Source organism: Ambystoma mexicanum, chromosome 4q, assembly GCF_040938575.1.
Source record: "Ambystoma mexicanum isolate Mex_15411 chromosome 4q, UKY_AmexF1_1, whole genome shotgun sequence".
NCBI classification, from domain to species: domain Eukaryota; kingdom Metazoa; phylum Chordata; class Amphibia; order Caudata; family Ambystomatidae; genus Ambystoma; species Ambystoma mexicanum.
This window is the reverse complement of record NC_090928.1, coordinates 868,541,156-868,559,973: the sequence shown is the minus strand read 5'-3', so window position 1 is coordinate 868,559,973 and position 18,818 is coordinate 868,541,156. Positions and strand designations below refer to the sequence as shown.

General features: G+C 47.9%; 1 protein-coding gene across 1 annotated transcript in view; it reads left to right on the top strand.

Annotated features, from left to right (window-relative positions):
• The window catches only part of EPAS1 (endothelial PAS domain protein 1), a 434,103-nt gene that overhangs the window by 268,819 nt on the left and 146,466 nt on the right, over positions 1-18,818 (top strand). The window lies entirely within an intron of this gene.

Genomic DNA, 18,818 nt, shown 5'->3' with positions numbered 1-18,818 from the left:
TTTGAGCTGTGAAGCTTTTTAATCTTGTTCCAGAGGAACAAAGAAAGGAAGGTTTTGTTGTTCAGCGGCAGGAAGCCTCCAGAAAATCGGTAGTTGCTACCCCAATGCTTGACGACTTCTTGGAGGATGGGCTGCTGATTATGAAGAATCCTGCCTCTGCACCTTCAATTAAAGACACACTGAAGAAAAAATATAAAGGTACACATTTCGCTCCAAAATGTCTTTACACTCAGCCAGGGCCCGACATTTTGGTATCCTCTCCAGCAAGAAAACAGTCAGCTAATCCATTGTCCCCTTGCATGGTACCCCTGGACAAAGACGGTAAGCAGTTAAATACTTAAACCACCATTAAGGCAGCCAATTCCTTGGCCATTCTCTCCAGGTACGACCGGGAGTTATGGTACAAGATGGGTCCCATCTTAGACTTTCTGACGGATAACAAACAGGATGAGGCTCCAGCGTTGCTGCATGAGGGAGAAACGACCTCAGATCATACCATCACTGTGGCTCTGGACATTGCTGACACATGCGTCAGCCAGATGGGCAATGGAGCAGTCCTAAGACACCAGGGGTAGGCAAAAGCCACAAACCTTCACCCTGAAGTACAGCCAAAGGCTATGGACATACCTTTTGATGGGGTAGACCTCTTTGGGGACGAGACACTCTTAGACATCAAAACGTACACAAATAATGCTCGGTGCCTGGGTACCCTGCAACACTGAAGCCTGTCCTTTCGGTCCAGGAAGGGCAGATTCTCCAGGACTTCCAACAATTATCGGTCTGACTATCATCAATCATACCAAACAAGCTTGCAAGATGTGTACAGAGGAAGATCACAGGTGTATAAAGGTATGCAGGGGCGACACAGTGCTACCACCCACATGCAAACCCCAAAGCAAGCCTGACCAGCGTCGGGTCTCAAGCCCCTACTTTAGCAGCCCTACTGCAGTTTGTCGAGCAATGGATAAACCTTTACTAAGGCAAGTACAACATCTGCCATTCCTCCTACAAGAGGTTCAATCCCTGCAACGAAAAGGGGCCATAGTAGCTGCTCTATCACACCTCCGCAGCTCCTCAAATCGCAAAGGTTCTGCGTGGTCACCCTTCAGCACGCGCTGGAACAACTGGAAGACGGGGGATTTCCTCTCATCCCTGGATTTGGAGGATGCATACCCAACCATCGGAAACACAGGTGCTTCCTTCACTTCGTGGTGCATGGGAAGCACTACCAATTCAAGGCCTTTCCATTTGAATTAAGTCAGCACCAAGGGTACAATAATTACCATACCAATAATAATAAGGGTATTCACCAAGTGCCTAGCACCTGTAGCTGCCCATCTGCACTGCTCAGGCATTTACGTTTAACCTTACCTGGATGACTGGCTAATCCACATGCAGTCTCAATCACTAGCCCTGCAACAAACTGAGCTCACCATCCAATACCTCACTTCACTGGGATGCTCCATACATGTTCCGAAGTCATGTGTGTCACCATCTCAGAATGCCCTGTTTTTGGGCTCACAACTCAACACGCTGCAGTTTCTAGCTAACCCCTCGGAGGAGAGGGACAAGGCCATACTTTGCAAGATTCAGCAGCTGTCCTCTCTACAACTGACAATGGTTTGCTCAATCAAGTAATTACTTGGGATGATGTCCTCATGCATCCGTCTACTACCTCAGTGCAGACTGCATATGAGACCTGTCCAGGAGTTCCTAGATGCCAGGGGGAAACAGGTGTAGGGCTCCTGGAATGATGAGATCTGACTCAACCCAGCATTTCAACGGCTTTGCATTGGTGGACTTATCAACAGCTTCTCATGCAAGGCGTCCCCTTTCGCCCACCGGCAGATCAGGTCATGGTGACAACAGATGCCTCCCTGGAACGTTGTGGAGCACACATTGGAAGATTCCACACCAAAGGACTCTGGCAGCCGGAAGAGACTATACTATTTGTGTTGGACCTCGTAGCTGTGTTCTGGGCTCTCAAGTCCTTCGAATCCCAGCTCCAAGGCAAGGCGGTTCATGTCTTTACAGAAAACACCACCGCAATGTTCTACATCATTAAGCAGGGAGGGACATGCTCTCCCCTCCTGTCCAAGGAGGCACAGACACTGTGACACTGGGTACTTTTCCCAGGACATGTTTCTCATTATCTTTCACTTTGCATGGATCCACAACACTATCACAGATTCCCTCAGCAGAGAACTGCAGTCCTGCCACGAATGGGAACTCCATTAAGACCAAGTTCTTTGTCTTTTGTCAAGGTGGGATTGCCCACAGATTGACTTGTTTGCCACAGCTGTCAGTGCAACCAGTTTGCTAGCAGGTATCCTCAAGCAAGGAGTCTGAGGGACGCTTTCGCCATGCCCTAGGAGGGCCCGTTCCTTTACGCATTCCCTCCGATTCTGCTTCTTCTACGAGTAATCAATGCACTCAAACAGAGCCGATGCAAGACGATCCTCATTGCTACAGTGCGGCCGTGGGAGATTTGGTATTCTGACCTTCTACATCTGTCTGTAGCACCTTGCATCAGACTGCCTCCTCTTCCAGGTATGCACTCTAGAGAAGGAGGGTCCATTCTACACCACGACCCAGCCTACAGCCCTAGAATTTGGACACTCATGTTGCCTTTGGAATGCAGAAAGATTCTAGTAAACGTTAAAGTTCTGTTCAGTCTCTCCTCCTACAAACACAAGTGGAATTGTTTCACTATATGGTGTCATTCACAAGGGCTCGACCCTCTTTGAATCAAGGCTTATCAAAGACAGCTATATCTTCTATCATTAGCAGGAGCGGGCCTGGCACACGCATCCATAAGGGACAATTTTACAGCTATCCCTCGCTATACTCGCACAGCAGGCAATCTTTCCAAGTTCTCTCAAAGAGTACTATCAATAGTAGTTGCACACTTTGACACCCAGGACTCATAGGTATCTCTCGATGTCTTTAAAAGTAGTGTCCATGACCATGTTACATTTGCTTTGCCTTGGTAAACCTGTAGGTCTGAGCAGGACAGGTATTGCTCTGTTATGAGATCCATCATTGTAAGGAGTATATTAGAGCAAACCACAGAGTCAGGACGCGCACCTCCCGATACCACGTGTGCAACTTGGGATACCAGCTAAGTGTCCCAGCTTGTAGACTTGTGGGACAGCAGACCACACACTCGACGACACCCAGGAGAAAACAGCAAGATTACATGTTAACCACATTATGGCACTATGATGTTATCGAAACGACGTGGATCCCAGTCACCAACTCCACAGACACTGCCAGACCTGCTGTGAATATGCCAATACATCAATGGTTGAAGAAAAGCAAAACGCATCCGCACCAATGAAGAAGGCGAGCTGGGCAGCGGCAGGCGAAGGGAGTCACTCTTGCAATGCTGAGCAGGCCTCTAGAGGTATCACAAAGTGGGGAGAGCTCCCAAAGCGTGCAGTGGGAACAGAGGGTAGTGATAGATCGAATGGGCGCTTCTTAAAGAGGAGGTAGTGGAAATGTGTTGACTCTCCATTCTTCAGCCGCTGCCATCCAAAAACTCAACCAAGTCCTCACAAGCACAGGAGCCACCTGGGAATAGCAAAAGTCACTTGCCACCACCAGCCGCCGCCATGGTTCACGAGGCAGCCCCTTCCAGCGCCTAAGCATACATAGCCATGGCAGCACCGCTAGACTCTACAGAGCCTACTTGGCCTTCAGTCTTTCTCTTGATGTACAGAGCTTTAACACGCCCCCAAGTTTTCTGAACTGCATATGAGATATTTTACTTGAATCCCCACCATCTACTCTTGTCGTCACTGATGTGTAACAGGAGATTAGCAGATAATGCCTGCACCCAGCCAAAACATTTGAAAGTACAGGCGCCACTTTGCTGTGCATAAAAAGGCTGTTTTCTCTTCAGCATGTAAACATAGGTCTTTGTACCATCATTGCACAACAGTGAGTTGGCATGCGTTTTCCTTAGAAATGCATGTTCAGAACAAAAACAACGTTGTGATTGAATTCCGATAAAAGCAACACTGCCGCAGGTATTAGGGAGACGCAGTCCCCTTTCATAACCTTACTGGAGGAGGCCAGTGCCCTTCAACAGGCAGAAAAGCGCTTCAAAGTCACCTAAGCCCAGGGGAAAGTTTACATCATCATGCAATATAGCTGTACTAGGTTTATTTTTTAGAGGTGTTGGAATCGTGTATTTTAACAGAATGTCTTCGACACTTGTGGCTTTGCGATGTGCATTGTTTTCTGACTCTGTGTACTGTTCTGGTCTGCTCCCGGATCATCATCGGAGTGGGCCACCGCAGATGTCGGGATCACCGGACATGGAATGTAGAGCTGCGTCCACGCAGCACGAACACAGCAGGGAACACCCTGCATGCTCCGGATCACCAGAGCAGGACACCGTGACTGGGGACACCCAGAGCACTGCAGCCCCAGCTCTGGGGGCACCAAGGCCGGGGTTGCTCCAATAGCCATGGTCACACGGCCAAGACATTCAGGAGGGACGGTGTTGCCCAGCATAGGTACCGTCCTGATGACGTTCCACACCAATGGGTCGGCTGCAGGTGGCATGGCACCAGCATTGTGCTTTCAATAACACGCCAGAGTCAGTTCTTTGTTCGACTGACGAGCGGGATGTGGCTCGTCCCTTTTTATTGGGTGGGTCACATGGTTAAGACCATGTGACCCAGCCACAAGTCCTGGGAGCTACCATGCTCCCAGGTGGGGTGACATCCAACATATACCTATTTTGTAATAACTTGATGTATGAACCTACGCTTGTGACCCACTCTTCTACCATGCATGTTTGTGTTCTATCTCTGTAATTGGTTAATGTGCTTATCATTGTCAGCATTTCTAGCTTACGCCAGAAACCAGCAATCATTTATTGCTTTTTATTTGTTTCCTTGCTTTTTTTCAAATTCCCCTCTCTCCCAATTTTGTGACCTAACGTCTAACATGGCTATTATGCTTTCGTACATACTTTTCACACTATTCTACTCATGTGTTTAATTTGTTATTCACGATATATTGTATATTACAGGGCAACGTTAGACATCCTATAGTTAAGGTGAAACCTATCATCCTAAAGGAAAGGTGAACAGCCATAGCACAGCTCTGCATGACATTTTCCAAACATAATTTGTGGCCCTGCCCCCTCAAAACTAGACCATTTCGTGCAAATCTATATTAACAGTTCAAAAGGTATAAACTGGTAAACTGTTTTTAGCTTTCGCGGGAAAATGCAAATATTTGCTGAAACGCACAGCCCAAACAACTGAATGGTTTTGCACCAAATAAGAAACACGTTGGGTATAAAGTGCTCAAAGCAAAACCTTTTGTTGGTTTGGAATACATCTGCCCAGTATATTTTTATTTTATTTGGTGTAGAGCAGGGAGCCCTGCACCCACAATGTTAGTTATATCTCCCATGATGCATTGCAGGTGCCAAGACTTTTCATTTCTGAAAATAATCCATTACTTATTTGGAGATTGAGGACCCCAATTTGTTTTTGGGAACTGCCCTGATATGATATAAGGGGCATGTGTGGGCAGTTTTGAGGTTATGAAGCATATGGGCAGTGTATTGGTGACGGTTTTAGGCTTTTATTTTTGCAAGAGTTTTGCCGATATCTAGACCTGAATCTCAAGTGGCAAAAGAAGAGTAAATACTTCAGAACTACAGTGTATCCACCTCTGGCAATTACTGGGATTGCTGGTTATGCGGAAGAGCAGTATTTCAAGTTAATTTAGGAAGCAACTTGGATGACTAGCAATCTGTGTTTTTTATATAAAAAAGATATTACAAGGTTTGCTTCCTAAATTCACTTAAAATGTGAGGGAGAGGGGCATTAAGGGGCTATTAGTGTTGGGGGTGTTACATTTGCTTCAGCTGCTTTTATTTGTTTATTACATTGAAATAAAAGTGTGTAACATAAGATAGAGTGAAGCCAATGCATATTTACTATAACATTTTAATGTGATTGGACAAGCTTGTCACGTGACTTAACAGTGAAGATCTCGATTTTCTCTTGTCAGCAGGGAAGATCTCTACATTACCACACCTCCCTCTGCCTTGTCCCATTACTCAATAGTAGTCTTACCTTTACCCCGACATCCCTCTTCCTCATCCCAGTACCCAATGGTAATCTTACCTTTTATTCTCATATCCCTCTTTCTGCAACATTACCCACTACCCCACCTCACTCTTCCTTGTCACAGTCTCCCACTACGCTCACTTCACTCTTCCTCATTACCGGCTTGCATCCCCACCACACTCTTCCTCATCACAGTGCCCCACTAACACCATCTCACTCTTCCTTGTCACAGTCCCCCACTAACCTCACCTCACTCTTCCTCATCACATTCCCTCACTACTCACAACTCCCTTTTTTCTACCACAGTCCTCCACTACCCCACCTCACTCTTCCTCATCACAGGCCCCATCACCCCACCACACTCTTCCTCATCACAGTCCCACACTACCCCACCTCACTTTTCCTTGTCACAGTACCCCCATCATAATCCGTACCGTTACCTCTGCATGCCTCTTCCACATCCCAGTGCCTAAGGAGTAATACTTTATTTGCGGTGACCTTCCTCTTATACATCCCAGTACCCAGTGCATGTCATTGCCCCCACATACTGCTTTCTCACCCCAGTACCAAATGGTAATTTAATCTTTCCCCCACATCCCTCTTACTCGTATCCAATAGTAGTCTTAGATTTACCCCCACATACTCATCACTGTCCCCTACTACCGACACCTCACTCTTCCTTGTCACCGTCCCCAACTGCCCAGCTCAATTTTCCTCATCACATACCCCCACTAGCCCACCTCAGTCTTCCTCATCACAGTCCCCAAATACCCTCACCTCACTCTTCTGTGTCATAGTACCCCACCTCACTCTTCCTCATCACAGTCCTTCACTAGTCCCACCTTACTATTCCTCATCACTATCTGCCACTCCTCCACCTCACTCTTCCTTATCACAGTCCCTCACTGTCCAGACCTCCCTCTTCTACCACACAGTGCCCTGTCAACCCCAACTACTATCAACCCCACCTCACTCTTCCTCATCACAGACCCCCAACTCCTATTTCCTCATCAATCCCCCACTAACCCCACATCTCTCTCCCTTGTCACAGTCACCTACTACCCTGTCACCCTTCCTCATGACAGTGCCTCTCTACTCCCACCTCACTCTTCTTCATCACAGTTTCCCACTTTCGCCACATCAGTCTTACTCATTACAGTCCCCCACTACCTCACCTCACTCTTCCTCTTCACAGTCCCCCACTACCCCACCTCACTCTTCCTCGTCACAGTCCCTCACTAACCCACCTCACTCTTCCTCTTCACAGTCCCCCACTACCCCACCTCACTCTTCCTCGTCACAGTCCCTCACTAACCCACCTCACTCTTCGTCATCACTGTCCCCCACTAACTCCATGTCACTCTGCCTCGTCACAGTCCCCCTCTACCCACACCTCACTCTTCCTCATGACAGTCCCCCTGTGTGTCCTCACTCTTTCTCATCATAGTAGAACAATAGTAATCACTATCATTACCCCACATCCCTCATCCTCATCCCAGTACACCATTAGAAATCCATTATTATCTAGTGGACATAAAAAAAAGATTCAATACTTGATAAACCTGATGTTGCATAGCTGAAGAACAGGTGTTGGTAACAAATGATATGACATCAGTTATGTTATCAGATAAAAAGGCAGAATTGTAGGTGGTGGGAGTGAAGGGACGCCCCTGTTTACGCACACTCCAGAATGAATACAACCCTCTGGGAGATAGCTTGCAAGGATAACAAGATTTAATTGTACAGAATACAAATATCAGCAAAGGACTCTGCTGCTAGAGAACGTTCTGCCTTCAGAATGAATGTCGGCCCTTTTTGAGAGGCCACAGCATCATCAATTACATCACATATAAGGTTTACACCCACACAGTCGATTTGTAAGACAGTAACCATGATCCTGCTCCTTGGGGGATGCCAGGCTGCAATTGGTTGATTTCTCTGTTGTCTGACAGCTCCACGTGGGTCAGCTGGGCTCATCTTGCCGAGGAGTGAAGGTCAGGTCTCTCAGAAGTTACATTGTACAAACTAATCTAACATGCTAAGCCTACTACTACATCACTTTGGGCCTCATTACACAGAAGGCGGTAACCATGGCGCTATTAGCGCCATGGTTGCCGCCGGTAATTTACCAATCCTGCCATGGTGAATGGCAAAATTACCGCCCCATTCCAAGGTTGGCGGGGCCGTAATTCCCCATTCACCATTGGCCCTCCCCCATTCCCATTGACTCCCCATAGGGCTCAATGGGAATGGGGAAGGCGGCAATTACAGTACCGCAAATTGCAGTACCGTAATTGCCTCCAAGGTCCCTTTGCGGGTCCCGTCCTTAACGGCTGGTAAAACCAGCCGTTAAGGTAGGGACCAGCAAAGGGACCTCGTAGTAGGGCGGTAAGGGATTACCGGCACCGGTGCCCTTACCTTTGCCAGTAATCCCTTACCGCAATCTGTGTAATGAGGCCCTTTGGCATGCACCTGGGCGGCTTGGGGCTGGTTCCAGCGGGAAGGGAGGAAGAAATACAGTCCAACTGACTCACACATTCTGGGCTTTACTGATACCGCACCTTTTGCACCCAAGGTTATCCACCCTTGTTTTTTTACTATAATGTATCCCTGCCTGTACCTCACAGTACAAAGGATTTAGTTGTGCAGACAGGTGAAACAGTCATGCATGCTTACATCTTTTATAGTCAGTGGTATATGGTTGGTACTGGGGTTGTTCACGATCTTAGAAGGCAGGGGGATGGGGATCAGGTCAGCAGTGTGGGCTATGGCACTGAGTGGCTGGGTGGGGGTTAGAGGCCTGCTGGTAGCTTAACTATGATGAGTGGGCACTGAGAAGAGCCTGGTGTTGTCTCACGGTCTGGCCGGACATATTCCTCCGAATGATACTGGCCCTCATTACGACCCTGGCGGAAAGCAACTGACCTGACCGCCATAGCGTAAATAGCGTTTCCGCCATGGCACGACAGAGTAAAGTGCGGCTAATTCTGACCCATCGGGCACGAGCAGTACGCCTTGGCGGAAGTGCAAAGTCCGCGATGGCGGAAATGTCCCCAAAACGCCCCTCACCGCCGTCGTACGGTGACCTAGGTGCAATTCCGCCACCGGACATAGCGGTCACCGTAATGAGCGCCAATCGGAAAATACGGTGACCGTAAATATACGGAAACGGAAGCAAAAACATGGTCCCGGAACGGGAAACAGCACGCCGTACACCTATAAAATCAGAATATTCACACAACCATAAAAAATACTACCCTGAGAGACATCCCAACCCGTCATCCACCCTAGTGAAACCAAAACAATGGGAAAAGTAGCGAAAAAAGCGTGCGACCACAAGCGGCAGGTCCACTTCTCACGTGAGGAACTCACGGTGCTCACAGAGACCCTCCAGGAGAATGCTGCCGTCGTCTTCTCGACGCAAATGACCAGGACGGCACTTGCGAACAAGAAGGCCATATGGGCCCTGGTGGCACAGCGGGTAAGTGCGGTGGGGACCGCACCCCGCAACCCACAGCAATGCAGAAAGCGATGGGACGACTTGCGGATACGCGTACGGAGCATACTATCCGCCAACCGTAACATTGCCACAGCTACCGGGGGAGGATCGGAATCACCCATCAAGTTGACCCCCTGGGAAGAAATCTGTGCCTCCACCATTGGAATGGAGACCATAGAGGGAGTCGGAGGGATGGAGAAAGGAGTGCAGACATCCGAAGAATCAGGTAGGTGGGCCAAATAAAACTATGCTAAAACCACAATGTCCAATCATGTGAAGTACCATGTGTCCACATAGTGCAACAGAAACACATGTCCAGGAGAACGTCCACTTACATTGGCCTGATAGCGGACATTAAAAGTCAAATTAAATAAATAAATAATTAAAAATCCTAAAAACACCCTCTACACGTGCAGCAGGCACCCCCTAACTGCAGGCTGCAATACAACTGCACCCTCAATCCACACAAAAATGAAACCACCTCCAAGGCCCTGACCCATATCACCCTCAGGTACCACCCCAATGCATGTGATACATTGCCATTCCAATTTCCACAGACCCATTAATAACGCTCGCCCTCCTTTACTCCACCACAGGGTCCGATTCAAACGACAAGCTCCAGGACACCCCTACCAGCACACCTGCAAAGAGGGCCAAGACCAACGGCCAAAGACCCTCCACCTCAGCTGCACGCATCAAGACACGGCAGCAGCACAAATCAAGTGGCAGCACACAGGAGGGGACTTCAACAGGTACCCCAGCAGCCAGCATGGCCACAACACCACCACCACCACAGGCCCCCCCCAATGGATGCCACAGAAGGCACTGCTTCTGGTGGCAGCAGCACCATAGGTGACACTGCATTAATGGCAGCATGCTCCGACACAGAAAACGGTGATGTCGATGTACGATCCATCCATGACCTGTCCCAATCCCCCTGTTTGTTTCATCCCGTACAACATGAGGATACCACGCAGGGGCACTCACAAGACGACGACTGGCCATCCCCCACAAGCCCTGTGTCAAGGCAACATGAGGTGATCAGCCCCTCTGTGACACCACCGCAAATGGCCATGACCCAGCAGAGGCAACAGTCCCTCGACCAGGTGATCGTGCAACAGCAGCAACTGGCCACGCTCCTCAAGGACCATGCTGATGAATGTGGGGGTACCAAGGCAGCCATAGAAACATGTACAGAGACACTAAGGGCAGAAATGGAGAGAAGCACCGAGAGCCTGAGAGTACAAATGGAGAGATGCACCGAGAGCCTGAGAGTACAAATGGAGAGAAGCACCGAGAGCCTGAGGGGGGAACTGCATGCGACGTCCAAAGACGTATGTGCTGAACTTGCCGCTGTGCGCCGTGTGCTCACTGAGCTCTCACAAACCCTTAGGGACATGCATGGACGTGAGCAGGCAGAGACATCATCCGTTGCAAGTTCCGTCCAGGGCGGCCCCCAACGTAGATCTGGGAGGAACCTGTGCTCCACAGGCAGGGGTGCCCCTGATACCCGGAGAGGGGGCTTGCAATAGCGTCTGCCCACTGACAATGAGCATCTTTGGACACTGGTGTTCGGGGGGGAGGTAGGAGGGTGGAGGGGGTGTGTTGGGCTTACTTGGGTGGCGGGTCGATGGGGTGTGTAACACAATTTCACATATGCTATAAACATTTCACAATCATCCAATGAGATGTGTGGACATTGATCTTTGTGTACGAGGCCATCATAGGCGTACAGTCCATATTGTGCATGTTCCAGACACACACAGTGCCACAACTCCCGTGTCCATGTATCAACCACCAGGCGTGAGTGCTATAAGCATGAATCTATGATAATCTGACGAATTTCACGGCCCTCCTGTGCCTCGCGGACTCCTTGAGGTTCTGCCACATCCCCACCCACATCATGACCATATTCTGGTGCTTGCAGTTCTGCGTCAGGGGGCATGGGCACATTTCTACGTATGCACATGTTGTGTAGCATGACACATGCCATGACCATCTTAGCAACCTTCTCATGGCGGTACAGGAGTGCCCCGCCAGACCTGCTGAGGCAGCGGAAACGACCCTTCAGTAGGCCGAATGCCTGTTCTATGACTACACGGGTACGTGAGTGGGCATGGTTGTAGTCCTCCTCATGCTGGTCCTGTGGGTTCCGGAGTGGTGTAAGGAGCCATCTCTTCAGTGGATACCCGGCATCACCTGTATGTGGACAATAAAGGATGTTTGAGGAATGACATTGCTACGTAAGCACCCCCCCCCCCTTCCTGCCAGGTCATTGCCGCATCACATACCCCACATTATCATGCATGAAATGAGACTCACCGAGTAGCCAGGATCTGTTCCCTGCATGTCGCTCCATGTAGCGTGGTATTGTAGAGTTCCGTAAGACCATGGAATCATGGGTTGATCCAGGAAATCGGGCACAACAATGTGTAATGATCCTGTTTGAGTCACACACCATTTGTACATTAAGAGAATGATATTGTTTTCGGTTGCGGTACTGGGCCTCCATGGCATGTGGGACAACCAATTCCACATGGGTGCAGTCGATGGCACCAATGCAACTCGGTATGCCGGCAAGTGCATGGAATCCCACTTTTGTGTTCGTTATTTCCTGCTCCGAGCGTGGTAGAGAGATGTAGTCGTCTGCGTGCTTCAGGAGGGCATCAAGCACTTGCAATAGTGTCCGTGACAACAGTGGCTGTGAAATGCCATGCAACTGTCCGACTGTGTGCTGGTAGGTGCCTGTGGCCAGGAAGTGGAGTACAGACACCACCTTCAGTAGGGGTGGGATGGCGGTTGGGCTATCAATCATGCTGACAAGGTCAGCGTGTGTCATGTCCACAATGGCGGTTATGGTGTCCCGGTCCAAACGGTAGAGGGTGTGGATCTGCTCATCAGTGAGGTTGAACGGATGTGCTCGGAGGCGTGGGATTGCGGGCTGCCTGCGTGGTGGTAGTGGCTGTGCTGGTGGGCCTTGCTGGCCCTGCCTTGCCCTCCTCCTCCTCCTGCGTCTCCTCTGTGCGGCCGGTTGTTGTAGTAGTTGGTGTTCGTCTTCTTCTTGAAGTTGGAGTACTTGCAGTGCTATCAGGTCCCCCAGGGCCAACATCGCAAGTCCTGCCGGTAGCATTTTGGAGTGGGTGTGGTTGTGGGAGGGGGTTGGGTGTGCAATTTATGTGTTTCCAAGCTGTATAGCCTCCACCTGTGGTGATTCATTCCACCTGTGCAAGCTGCAATCCCCTTTGGGCGAGCACGTCCCGCACACAACGCTGCAAATCGACGCATGGCATCTTGCTATTGCAATCATGTATTTCATCCCGATGGCAGTGAGATATTGCTTCATATGTTAATTCTGCTATGCTCCCATTGTTTCACATACTATCTTTGCAGTCGGGAACAAACTTGTGAAGGGTCAGTGGAATGTAGTACTCGATTAACGGTGGACCCTCATGCAGCGCTGTACCGCGGTTCACCGACGGGCGGGGCGTCCCATTTGTGAGTGTAGCCAGTTGCCATTTTCACACACTGCCGCACTAAATGGATGGATTTGTGATTTCAAGCGGTCACAGATGCCTTTTCGACGTGATGTTGCAAATGAGGACTTCGAAGGACAGCGCTTTCGGTTTCCAGCTAGCGGCGAGGAGACGCCCACAGGTCTGACTGCAGATAGAAAGTTCTATTGTTTAATGTCCTTGGGACAGGGGCCATGCCGAGAATGCAATGATTGATATGAATAGTATGGGATGCGCAATAGCGTAGTGGAGGATAAGGCAGGACGTTCCCAAATACATGTTACTTCACAACACTAGAATTCCGGCCTGGAGCACAGTGGATTTTGCAGACTGCATTAAGCACAGATTCAATGGAAATTTCAAATGTGATGTGAGTAAATAATCAGGCGTTTTTATACCGGGATGAGGGAATGATGTATGGATGCATGGACAGATGATTTAATAGAGAGTCTGCCATGTACATGGCTTTTTGGAATCTATCAACTTCCTCTGCGCTATGTGATGCAGGGCTGCCATAGTGGGACCATCGTCTATCTGCCCTTGTTGAACCCTCCCTGTCTCGACGCGCCTTCAAACACTTGTGTCTATGCACGTTACTAATCCCATCTAATGGATTCTGTTTTAACAGACGCATGCACACAAACACTCGTTTGTAATAGTGTTTTCACCTCGATTTATATAGTTATGATTCGCAAGTGATTTTTGGGTGCGAATAATCCTTTTGAGTGGGCTAGCATGCATATGGCTGTGGATTTAGTGTGATCTTTGAAGTGAGTAATTCAAATGGAGTTCAGATGCCCATACTATTCTTTTTCGTTTCATTTGGGTGACAGGTATCTCCTCCCCTTTTTCCGCTGCCATCTGTATGCCACTCCTGCAGATGGCTTTTACTCCCGACACCTGCTGCTTCGTGTTAATCAGTGGAGCACCATTACGATCTTATGGGACGATCGCCAATGGCCCACATGCCCTTACGCAGTACTAGTGGCTCGGAGCAACATTTCGAGCTTTCAGCTGGACTAGTGCCTACCTAATGGGACGGCCCTGCGGTTCTAGGCGCTTCCATGTTGCCTTTTTGAACGTGAATGTAGCCCCTGTGTACCATGGAGGAACAGGGCGTCACACAAGAAGAAGCTGGTCATTTATTGCGGATGCAGCCCACAATTATGAGATATGATTTGGAGTTCATGACCTAATAGCTGTATGGGCCGGGTGATTTTGTTGTGCATTAAATTTTGATTGTGATATTGACCGTGTAGCGTTATTCTTTGCAAGTAATGTAGCATATTCCTATTTGTGGAGCGATGTATTGTGAGGAGATCTGCTTTGGGTTCGGCCTTCTGAGTATAGTTGCGTGGTACTGTACTGGGCGCATTTGCCTACGAAGGCCAGTAAGGTCAGGGATAGGGGCTGCAATTATGTCTGTTTTGATGATGTCATGCTCATGGGAGGGGGAATGGCTTTTGTGTAACAGATGCCGGTCAGCCAGGTGGATTGGTGGAATGATGTGATTTTCAGATTATGGCTGGTCACAGGTGCCTGTGTTTGCGTGCGTTTCTTGGAGGGAGACTGAGGCCATGTCCATTGGAATAGCTTATGTATTCGTGCCATCTGTGCCCTGCTGCTCCCATTGGCCCCTCTTGAGATGTGCCTGGCTGCTCAGTCACTCTGCCAACTTGTGTGGTACATGCTTATGCTGCTGGTTGGTTTGTTTACTGGCAGGAGTACAGGGCTGGTGCAGTCTCACTCAGGATACTGCTTTGTATGTTGCCTTGCACTGGTGTCAAGCGATGGGGGGCCTGTTTTTGTTTGTCTCAGTTTTCAGTTCATGTTGCTGTACTTGGAGCTTCACATGCCTGTGCTGCATCAGTACGGCAATGGTGCCATGGCTAATATGGATGGCCACTCACAAGGCACTTGGAGCCCCTACATTCATTTGTTCGTTGGCATGCATGGGTGACTTGTACATTTCACTGGTTGCATTGTGTGACTTCATTGCACCTACGACGAGTTGTGCAATGTGGCCAGGGAGTGGTGTACAGGCACTCAGTAGGGCCTTTTACGGTTGGTTTGCAATGCCGTACTTCTCACCATGGAGGAATGGTACTTTCCGCCATGCTTGATGGCGTTAGGTACATGTCCGCTAGGGTCAGAATTCCCGTACCGTTGCGCCATGGTGGTAATTACGGTTTCGCAGTGTGCGCGTGCGCGTACTTGGTGCAGTTAGCGTTGGCGTTCACTACGGTGTCGCTAATGGCATCGTACTTTACGGTGACGGGTCATAATCGCAACGGGCGGTATTCGATGGCGGTATTGCATTTCCGCCATCGTTTTTCCATTTCCGCCAGGGTCGTAATGAGGGCCACTGTGTAATGGCAACAGTGGAGGGAGAACAGGAAGCTTCCTTGAGAACCGCCCCTGCAGGCTTGCCTTGTTTTACTTTTCTGGGCCTATTCCATCTTTTCTACTGAGCTAAATGTTCTACCACGCTGTCATGCAACTGTGTGCCTGCCATAACTACAAAATGGCATTTGCGATCTAGGCGCTATATGTCTATACATCAATTATTTCTGTTCTACAATGGCCGTGCTGAGTTTGTGAGCACACACTATCTATGCCCTTATTCACTACACCACCTCGTATGGAATCCCCCTTACCTTAAAGCACCTAGAGGGGTGGCATAGATGAATTTCCATCCCATCAGGAGTTATAGCATAACAAACCTCTTGACATTCATTGACAAAACTTTAGTTGAAGTGGCATTAAGGTGCTGATTCAATGCAACAAACCCCCCAACACCTGAAGAATTTTGGAACCTATGCCACCTTTACTTTGAGGCCCCCATTGTGCAGCCCCTAAGAACACTCATGACTTCACAAATTACATCACTGATTATATCACCTATGACAACACTTATGGCAGAAGCCAATGCGTACCTGACTACACAACTCCAACCCATATTGAAAGAGACAAATGGAGTGAGACAGACATAGAAAGAGAAAGAGGTAGAGGAGGAGGAAGTGTGTTAGAGCAGCATATGAAAGCCCAGCTATAGCTAGTAAACAGTTAAATACTTAACATTTACCTCGCCCTACCCAAAGAAAAGGAATATCGATTTCTCAGTTGAACATTTGTATATACTTGACAGAGACACTTTGTGGCTTGTCTCTGATTCTCATTTTGCACAGCAAACCAAATCCACTACGTTTGCAAAAACATGAAACTGTAGCACTGCTTACATTTGAACTATTCAGTTCCTCAATGATACAAAATCCTGTATCGACTCTGTGTGTGTAACAAATAGTGGATATTGGTTCAGTGCATTACAATTATTTTAAACGTTTTATGAGCTTGCACTAGACCTTTAACAGCATGAAAAGTGTGCGTGTGTGTGTGTGTGTGTGTGTGTATGTGTGTGTTTTTGTGTTTGTTTATCACAAGCACTGTAGCATTCAGAATATATCCTTTAATGTTGTATGGATAGATGTGTAGCATTACTGTCCTGGCTACCAAAGACTGACACAACACCAACAGTTTCTGCTGGTTAACAATCTTTTAGCTATTCATCAATTTGCATGTCATCAAGAGCACTGGGTGAAATCTGCCCCCTTGTCAGTCTCGGTTGCAGCCCTGGAAACCGCTAACCTAGGGCAGTGCTCCACGATCGGCCTATTAGACCTCTCAGCACCATTCGATCGGTTGGATCATATAATAATGATTAACTTAATATCTCCATATTTTACCAAGGGATACATTGAAGGCTATTATCTTTTCTAACTGTATGATCTCTTAGGTGGTTCTGAGATCATGCTATTCTGCAATGGCCAGCATTTCTTACAGAGTTCCACAAGGCTCTCCCATCTCGCGCCTGCTCTTCACGCTGTTCATTCAGACCCTTTTTAGATCATTAAAAACCATAGGATCAGATACCAGTTCTATGTAGACAATGTCGACATTATTTTGAAACTGGAGAATTCTTCGTCTCAGCTTGGCCAGCTTTTTTCTTGTATTGTTGATATTCGGTCTTGGATGAGAAGAAACTGGCTTCAGCTGAAGGAGATCCCCTGTACCGCCGATCACCAGATATGTTGTCCCCGCTATTCAATTATTAAGCATCCTTACTGGTGTGTCCATCTCCTGGTGTGGCCTATCGGGAATACTGGTGTTCTTATGGATTCTCACATATCCCTTTTCCCTCATATTCTTCAAGTTAAGAGCCATGTCTTTCAGATGACGCCTCTTAAACATATTATTTTCTTCCTCCCTGTAGACGATTGTGCAGTAGTAGTGAGAGCAATGATTAACTCCCATCTAGACTATTTCAATTCCTGTCTCAATGGTCTTCCTGATTCATCAGGTAACCCAATTGCACTGGGTCTGTGCCTCGGTAAACAACACCACATTTCAGATGGCAGACAAATTCCTGCACTGACTTTGTGTAAAAAATAGAGCTCTGTTCAAGACGCTGTCTTATCCACAAATGCTGCTATGGTCCGGCTCCAGCTTATCTTGGCTCTCTTATTCACAGTCTTGCCCCCCCTTGATAGTTAAGGACTGCCACTAGAAGCCCTCTTAAAGTTTCTAAAACATCCTGTGTTTTTCGTGGTGACCTTCCACTTTCCTACTAGGACCCAATGCAGTGAAAGACTCTTCCATAGTTGATTAGGCTAGAGACCACTTTTCTCCATTGTATGTCCCTTCTTGAGAAGCACGTGGTTTCTGGTTAAATTCTATTTTTCCTGTTCGTTCTTCAGTTGTTCTCCTCCCTGATGTGGTGATTGGTGTCAAGAGATGATTCAGTTAAGCAGGGCGTGATTTGTAAATCATCTCACTCACTCACTCACTCACTCACTCACTCACTCACTCACTCACTCACTCATTCATTCACGCCATCCCATAGATAATGTTGCAAGTGGTTGTACTTAAACATCTTTGCTGGTTCTGCAGTCCAAAAGAGGTGGTTGAGGTTGGCATTGTACTAGTATCGATAGTGCCCTTATGTGTATATTACAGTGGTAGAAAGCCATCAGAACTTGATGATCAAAGTTGCTACCACCCATCATGCTAAGGGTGTCTTACATAAAGGGACTGCTGTCTTTTCTCCACTTTTCATGGTGCAACTGTGGAAGCGGTCACCTTCTTCCTACTGAGAAAACATATGGCTCCCCATACGTCTGCACAAGGATCCCAGGAGATCATTTACTCATATTCATGTGAATACAAAATAGTTATGCTGCATTTAAACTCCCTGAGCATGATTATTGGATGTAAGTGGTTTCTGATGGCAGGCACAAAGCTGTAAGATTAGCATCAATTAGAGGTTGTGATGCTCCTTAGAGGTTCTGATGCTCATTATAAATTCTTGTAATCTGATGTATTTGAATCACAGTTAACCTCCGTCAGCATTACAAACCATCCCTCCCTTCATAACCGTGAGACAATAGGGTGAAAAAGAAAATAGCACCTATCTATCAATAAAATATAAGGTAGAGATGTGGTCTAGTTATGCAATGAAATAACCACATTAATACTGTAGCCTTTAAAGAATGTTCACTTTTGGGTCACATGACTTCCTGGGGTTTTCATCCGCCTGTATGTCTTATGCCTGCAGTGCTTCTCTGCAAGTTGGAAGCAGTCATGTGGGTAGTAGAGTCCATGTAGAGGAACATTGTTCTCTTTATCTTTTCTGGCTCTACCCGTTTCTGAATT